Raw genomic sequence first — 8822 nt, 5'->3', positions numbered from 1 at the left:
TAGGATTAAATAAGGACACAGGAAAGAGGATGTGGGGGGGGGGGGGCGCGCGTAATATATGGTGACAGAAGATGGTTTGACTTGGGAGGGTGGGCACACAGTGCAATATACAGATCGTGTATCACAAGAAATGTACACTTGAAACCTATATGATCCTATTAACCAATGCCACCACAATAAATTTAATTGAAAAAAACAACAACACAGAGTAAATGGCATTTAATAAGACCACAGCAAAGAGCACATCCTAAGCATCTGCCGGACCTCAAATTTGTTCAAAGGGCACTTAGTATGAACAACCAGAAGGGGTTTTCTGGGGGTGCGTTCATACTCTTCTCAGCAATCAAATAAATGGCCCAGCTGCCTCCTCCAGCTTCCAATTGACCAACGCCTGGTCCTGACTTAAGATCTAACTAAGAAGTCTGTATCCAACCCCCCAATCCTTCTCTCCCTCTCCCCAACCCCCTGTCCAAACACCCACTCCCCCCCCCCCCCACCACACACACACACACACACACACACACACACACACACACACGTACACATTCCCCAGGCCACAGCCAAGGGCACACGCTGTGCCAGTCTCCAGCCCTGGGTGATCCTGACATGGGTCCCCCAAGGGCAGTTGTTTGACTGAATGGAACCTCTTATTAAAAATTAATTTCTGTTAAACTCGATTACATATGAACACAGCCTCATTATGATCGCTACTGTGATTTCTGGAAACAAACATAGGCCCTGCTGTTGCCAAAAGCAAGGGTCAATTTAGGACAATTCTGAGTCTTAATCTATGAACAGGGAGACACAGCCAGCAGATTCCCTGAGGCTCACAAAGGCATTTGTCCCCTGGACTCTGCCCCACCCTCCTCCTCCTGCTCTCCCAACTATCCTCCTCCTCCCCACCCCTCCCCCCTGCTCCCATGCCCATTCCCTGGGCAATGTGTAGAGATGGCAGAGCCTGCTCCTTAATGCAGATGGACCAGATTCTACCACAAGTGTGCTTGCCCTTTGAAGGTATAGGCTTCCCCATCTGTAAATACAGAATCATTCTAATAACACCACTACCTAGCTCATACAGTTATGGGAGTATTAAATGAAACAATATTCCTGGAGTGGGCAAAAGTAGGTTTACAGTTGTGAGTACACAAAACATGGAGTTTATTCTTGTATTATTATTGATTAATTATTGTATTATTTCCCTGTATTATTATTGATTAATTATTGTATTATTTCCCTGTATAATGATTAATAATTATTAATTATTGTATTATTCCCTGTAGACCTACTTTTGCTCCCCCAGCCACCCCCGTATGTAAAGCATGTAGAATATAGAGAGCAAGCCCTCAATAAATAGCCATCCCATCTCCCACGGCCACCCTGCCCTGTGCATTCCTGTACTGGAACAGTCTTCTGCAATCTGTCTCCTAAAGTTAGGGCACAAAATCAGGGGTTCTCATTTTCTTGATAACAATGGGTTGAAAATAACAGCGATCTGAAGTTAAAATAGTCTAAACCAGATCTATACAAACCCCATATCTGTAATAAAATTTGATTTTTCTCCTCTGCATTGTTTCTTCTATTTCTATCTCATGAGACGAAGAAGTGAGAGCTAGAGGCAGAAAATTTATTGTGTTCTCCTCTTCTCTGTGCTTTCTATGTCTTCAATATTTTTGCCATCAACAGCTTTGACCTGGCATTGTATGATCTTCTAATGCGGAGAGAACCCAACTTCTAAAATGGGTGTTTCCCCCCTGCTTACTGAGAAAGAATAAAAAGAGCAACAAGGCCCAGTGAAATGACAGTGGCAAATCTGAAAGAAGGCAAGCGTGCAATAAGAATCAGATATAAAATGTGAGGTCACTGACCCAGTCATTCCACTTCCGGGAATTTATCCAAAGGAAACAATTAAGCAAGCATAAACCAATGAATTTTATCATGGTAATGCTGATCACAGTGAAGAATTATAAACTAGCTAATGTTCCTCAATCGGAAGTTGATCATATAAATTATTTTATATTCAATTGAATATAGTTGAAATCGTTTTTAAAGATAAACTAAAGTTATGCAACATGTAATGAAAATTTCTCTATAAATTGTTAAAGTTGAAAAAAAACCTGGTTGCAAAAAAATATGTGAATATAATTTTGTTTAGGTAAAAATATAAAAATCTCATATATCTACACAATAAAAGAGTAAGATGCAAATTGATTGTACCTTCCTGACACCCACCAGCCAATCAGGAGTGAGTATGCAAATTAACCCAACAAATATAGAAGGTTAATTTGCAAACGCAGGTGCCGAGGGGGGGGTTGGGGAGGCTGGGGTGGGATGCTTGCATCATCGCCATGGCAGGCATTCTGCACCACCCCAGCCTCTCCGGGCCTCTGGGGAGTGTGGGAAGGCAGAAAGGCAGCTCTGGCTAGAGTGAAGGCCATGCCAGCAGCCAGGGTAAGGAAGGCCCATTCTTGCATGAATCTTTGTGCATCGGGCCCCTAGTATTTATATAAACATTTTATAACCCAAAATATGCTTTGTCAAACTTTTAAGTCATTATCTTTGGTGGGAGGATTATAAGAGAACTTTTAAAAGATAGTTTATAAACTTAAGCATGGCATGAATTTAGTAATTTGAGCCTATATACATTTATAATCACCCAAACAAAATAGACATTTTTCTTCATTTTTTTAAGGGTGCTACAAGGTTTAACTTTTCTCATCTGGCAAATAAAAGAATTGAGAGTATGACCTAATAACGGAGTTTCAATACACAAAACAAAAATTGACAGAATTAGTGGAAGGCAGAAACAATTTAATAATCAAGTCACAGATCTGAACATCCCTCATGAGCAATTAATAGACTACATGCGACATGCCAGGGTCTGTGCCAAGCATTTCACAGCCACTGGTCTCACAATAATCCTGAGGTTGAGACTGCCCAGCCACTAATATTATTGCCACTGGGCCTTGCCTAGGTCTTGGCAACATCACATTTATTAGTAGTAAAACTGGGATATGCTCCCATCTCAGCCTACTCCCAAGTCCAAGATGTAGGTGCTGTAAAAGTTTTCTGGATTATGAGTGTCCAAAATCCTAGGTACTAAAGGCAAGAATGATTTTAGGAAAAAAGGAGAAAATTCATTTATTTAAGCTCATATCAAGAATTTCGTTCCTCTCACCAAAATAAAACCCAGGTGTATCTAAAATGTAATTTTTTTTATTGTCTAAAGTTTTACATATGTCTCCTTTTTCTCCAATTGACTCCCCCCCCCCCGGCCCCCCGCCCAGCCATTCCCACCCCGGGCAAGCCCCCACCACCCCAGTGTCTGCATGCCTAAAAAAAAAACCGACCTTCATTCCAAATTAAGGAATAGGCTCCAAAATACTTTTTTTTAAAAAAAAACTTCTAGCCTTAAACCTCCCTTCTCCTCATCTCCTCCCTGCAGGTTTATTTACTCACATGCCTTACCTGTCTAAAGACTGGCTTAACTCTAGTTTCCCTTGGAAGACATGACCTGAGAGGCTGCCTGAGCTTTCTCTGTCTTTTTGTGACATCCTGGTGACCTGGGAGTTTTACCCACTTTGGTTAGGGCTGCTCAGGTACTCAACCTACACATCAGTGGGATTCAGTTTTCCTTTTGCTTGAATGACTCCTCAGAACCTAACTCATTCAGCAATCCACCCACTCCCTTTCCTGTTTCTCTGGCCTTTATGGACAATAGCCGATCTCTCCTCCTCAGCAGGCAGGCTCTTCCCTGGGTTGATGGTGACTGATTTGTTTTCAGTTGTCCTTATGTTTTGTTTGGTTGTTTTGATTGTTTTGTTTTGTTTTTCCTTCTCATGTGGGGTAAATAGCCAAATTGTGTTTTCCTTTCTCTACCTTAAGACTTTGGGTGTCAACTAGTAATCTTTTGTCTTCTCTTCCTATGTTAGCCTTTGTTTGTTAGTATAATTATAGGCCTCACTATTTTGGACAATCAGACTTTAATTAGCCTATCCTTAGCCTGAAGAAATCACCCTGAAAAAGTCAGAACAATGCAACAATCATACTACTAAAATAACATCCCAAAGGCCCAACATCTGAAGAAAATATATTAAGAAAGAAAATATTTTTTATAAAAAGAGGGAAAAAAGGATTGGAAAATATTTGACTCGGCTGGCTCAAGGATATAGACTTTCTATCTGCCCACAGAGGGGTAAGGAAAAGGCCTTTGGGGAAAAGAATGACCCTGCAGTTCTTAAATATAACCACATAAAATACAAAGTGTATTTAGCATAAAGGACGTAAGCTGCACAGAAAATGTGGTTGCACAAACAATTTTGCAATTTTAATAAATTACAAAGAATGCATTTAACCAATTTTGCAACTAGCTTTCAAAAGCCTCTTACATCTCTCAGTGGTCTCCAGAGTAAACACATCTCCCACAAAGTAGCATCTATTTTTATAGAATTAAGTTTCTGCTCTGAAATGATGTAATCTTCCACCTGGGGCAGTTTACAAATACCTTTCCCAAATGATAGAGCAACCGAATTCAACCTCATTTCTTCCATTCCTCAAAGAACGTGCCATGCTGGGCTGCACGTCAACCAGGAAATATTCAGTAAACAGAATTTGTACTCCTTTTATTCTGAGTTTACTTTAAGGAGCCACTTATCTCTTTTGGAATGACTTCCCTTGCCAATCACCTTGTGGAAAAGGCCTGGGAGAGACACTCCCTGAGGACGTGCAGAATCCTAGGTCAGCAGCCTGTGTGGTAGCAATAAACAACTAAACTATCTACATCTTAAGATCTTCCCTTTTCCTTCCAAAGACAATCGTTCTTTTTAGAGCAATTGAAACACTTACGCAGGTATACACTGATGGATGAGTGCATACGCACTCACGCACATGCCCATGCATTGCAATGAGTCCTCTGTACATTCTCAGAAACATGACCATAATTTATTCTCCAGTGATGGTTTATGCTAAAACACACAAAAAAGCAAATAATAATTTTGGAGGTAAAAAGGCTCTTACAAACATTGTTCAACACTTCATTTAGCAAAAAATGACAATGAGGCCCAGGTATAAATTCATTCCAAAGAATTTATGTTCTCTAAGATTTTGAGATAAGATTAGAGTATCTCCTTATCTGATCTCTCCCCTTGAAAGATCTAAGGCTTGGAGGTCAGATAAGCCTGGGTTCAGATTTCAGCTTCACCATTTACCTCTGGGTGGTCTTAGGTAAATTTGCCACTGTTTCCCCATCTGCAAAATGGAAATAATAAGAATTAAAGGATCCAGAATGTACTGCTATGAAGAGTTTTTGGTTGTTGTTTTCTGAACTCCCCTATCTGCTTAAAAGCTGAGCTTCCCAAAAGAATTCAACTGTCATAAATGCCTTCCCAAGGAATTCCACAGCCAGGAAAGTATGTGTGACTCCTATTACTAGAGAGAAATCAGCACTATTATAAGAAATCACCTAGTCCCTCCGGGGTGGCTCAGTGGTTGAGCTTTGACCTATGAACCTGGAGGTCACAGTTTGATTCCCGGTCAGGGCACATGCCCTGGTTGTGGGCTCCATCCCCAGTGTTGGGTGTGCAGGAGGCAGCTAATCAATGATTCCTCTCATCATTGATGTTTTTATCTCTTTCTCCCTCTCTTTTCCTCTTTGAAATCAATAAAAAATATATATATTTTTTAAAAAGAAAGAAATCACCTAAACAGACATTGTCATATCTCCTAAGGGCCCATTGATCTTTCTTAAAAGTCATTGTTTTCCCTTAAATGCCCTTCTGCCTCTCGCTTCTCCTATTAAGATGGCATATAAGCATTCAATTCTCCTTGAGTCATATTTTTCTGTCCATTCTGGCAAACATATGTGAATAAAAGTTTGTCTTTTCTCTTGCCAATTTGTCTTTGTCAGTTTAATCCACAGACTTCCAATCCCTGAATTTAGTAAGAAGTTAAAGGAAGAGTTTTTTCTCCCCAACAGAGCAAACATGTATTAGTTACTTACAATGGACAAGACACTGTTTTAAAAACACTAAGTGTATTAATTAATTTGTTTCCCACCATGTCCCTATGTTATTTCCATTATAGAAATAAGGAAACTCAGGCACAGAGAGGTTAACCAACTTGCTTAAAATCAGACAGCTAGAAAGTGGTGGTGTCAGGATTTGAACTTAGCAATGTAATTCCAGAATCCTTGCATTTGTGAGAGTAATATCTACCTCACAAGTGTGTACCAAAAATTAAAGGACATAATCTACATACAACATCTAGCCTGGCACAAAGGAAGGGCTCAAATAATGTTGATTGCATTTTTACTATTAGAAAAATAGTGTGCTATTGATGAACTAGAGTGTTTCCTAACTCTCATCAAGGGTTAGGGTAGAACAAGGAATCTAACCTGTGCTTGACAGTACGTATGGGTGTTGGAGTTCCTGAAAACAGACAAGTATGGAAGAGCCAGACAAGAAAACTTGGACAGGGTTATCTAGCACCATCCCATGGACCCCAATAGTCCACTGAATAAAAAGTATGGGCTTGGTTTTGTTTTGTTTGTCTGCTCATAGAGCAAGAATATTGTCTCAATCAACTCTGATATAAAATGGATGAGGGGAGAAACCAAGATGGCGGCATAGGTAAACACCTAAACTGCTGCCTCGCAAAACAATTTCAAAACTACAACTAAAAGACAAAATGGACATCATCCAGAACCACAGGAAGGCTGGCTGAGTGGAAATTCTACAACTAGAAGGAAAGAGAAAAGCACACTGAGACTCAGAGGAACTGCGGAAGGCAGAGATACTGAGACACGTGTGCGGAGAGGACTAGCAACTGAGTGTGCGGCTGGCTTTCTCAAGTGGGAGGGAGACAAAAGCTCCCGACTGCGCTGAACTCCAGTTCCAGGCGAGACTCTGGGGACCCAGACTCATTCGGGGAGAAACTGGACTGTCTGGCAGCGGGAGGAACTCAGGGCGGCTTTCTCTCAGAGGTGCTTGCAGCGATTACCACAGGACACTGAGACACAGGGGCCTATTAGGGCAGGGCTGAGGAGAAGCCAAGGTTGTCTGCTCCATCCTGAGACTCCGCCCCATCCAAGCTGAGCACAGAGGCTTTTGCAAGTCTTATCTCATAAGAGTGTCTCTGGCACAGAAGTTCTCCCAGCGTAGACACAGCTGACCCTCACTGCCAATTGGCCTGGAGGTCAATTCCTCCCAGTGATACCAACAACAACCAAGGCTTAACTACAACAAGATTGTGCACAAAGCCCACAAAGGGGTGCACCAAGAGTGTCCACCTCAGGTAACTGGGGAGGCTGAGCCACTGGGCCCTATAGGACACCTAGCACACAAAGCCACTCTATCAACTCAGGGAAGCAGCCAAAATGTGGAGACAAAGAAACAGGTCACAAATGAAAGAAATGGAGGAAAGCAAATGACTGGATATAAAGTTCAAAACCACAGTTATGAGGTTTTTCAAGAATTTTCTAGAAAAGGCCGATAAATTTAGCAAGACCCTCGAGGATATGAAAAAGGACCAACTAGAAATTAAGCATACACTGACTGAAATAAAAAATATTATACAGAGATCTAACAGCAGACTAGAGCATCACAAGAATCAAGTCAAAGATTTGAAATACAAAGAAGCAAAAAACACTCAACCAGAAAAGCAAAAAGAAAAAAGAATCCGAAAATATGAAGATAGTGTAAGGAGCCTTTGCGACAACCTCAAGTGTACCAACATCCGAATTATGGGGGTGCCAGAAGAAGAGAGAGCAAGATACTGAAAACCTATTTGAAGAAATAATGACTGAAAACTTCCCCCACCTGGTGAAAGAAATAGACTTACAAGTCCAGGAAGCCCACAGAACCCCAAACAAAAGGAATCCAAAGAGGACCACACCAAGACACATCATAATTAAAATGCCAAGAGCAAAAGACAAAGAGAGAATCTTAAAAGCAGCAAGAGAAAAACAGTTAATTACCTACAAGGGAGCACCCATACGACTGTCACCTGATTTCTCAACAGGAACTATGCAGGCCAGACTGGAGTGGCAAGAAATATTCAGAGTGATGAATAGCAAGAATCTACAACCAAGATTACTCTACCCAGCAAAGCTATCATTCAGAATTGAAGGGCAGATAAAGAGCTTCACAGATAAGAAAAAGCTAAAGGAGTTCATCACCACCAAACCAGTATTATATGAAATGCTGAAAGGTATTCTTTAAGAAGAGGGAGAAGAAAAAAAGTAAAGAGAAAAATTATGAACAACAAATACATATCTATCAACAAGTGAACCTAAAAATCAAGTGAATTAAAAATCTGAGGAACAGAATAAACTGGTGAACATAATAGAATCAGGGGCATAGAAAGGGAGTGGACTGATAATTCTCAGGGGGAAAGGGGTATAGGGGGTGCAGGAAGAGACTTGACAAAAATCATTCACCTATGGATGAGGACAGTGGGGGGTGGGTAAGGGTAGGGGGGGTGGGAACCAGGTGGAGGGGAGCTATGGGGGAAAAAAGAGGAACAATTGTAATAATCTGAAAAATAAAGATTTATTAAATTAAAAAATAAATAAAATGGATGAGGTATGCCACAAACTCCCACTACTTCCATGCTCATCAACAATCTTGCAGTGAGAAATTCAGCTATCCTGTTTCCCTCATCCTCATCCTGGGAAGGGAGTGGCCAATGGAATGAGCAATGTCCACATCACTGCAGAGGGCATAAAACAGATGTGAGAACAGGGGTTTTAGAATCACACAGATCTGTGAACAAATACCAGCTTTACCAGAACTTACCTGGGAAACCTTCAACAACCTTAATTGAAACTC

This window comes from Plecotus auritus, assembly GCF_963455305.1.
Source record: "Plecotus auritus genome assembly, chromosome: 3".
In the NCBI taxonomy this organism is placed as follows: domain Eukaryota; kingdom Metazoa; phylum Chordata; class Mammalia; order Chiroptera; family Vespertilionidae; genus Plecotus; species Plecotus auritus.
The sequence above is the reverse complement of the archived record's forward strand: the minus strand, read 5'-3'. Positions refer to the sequence as shown.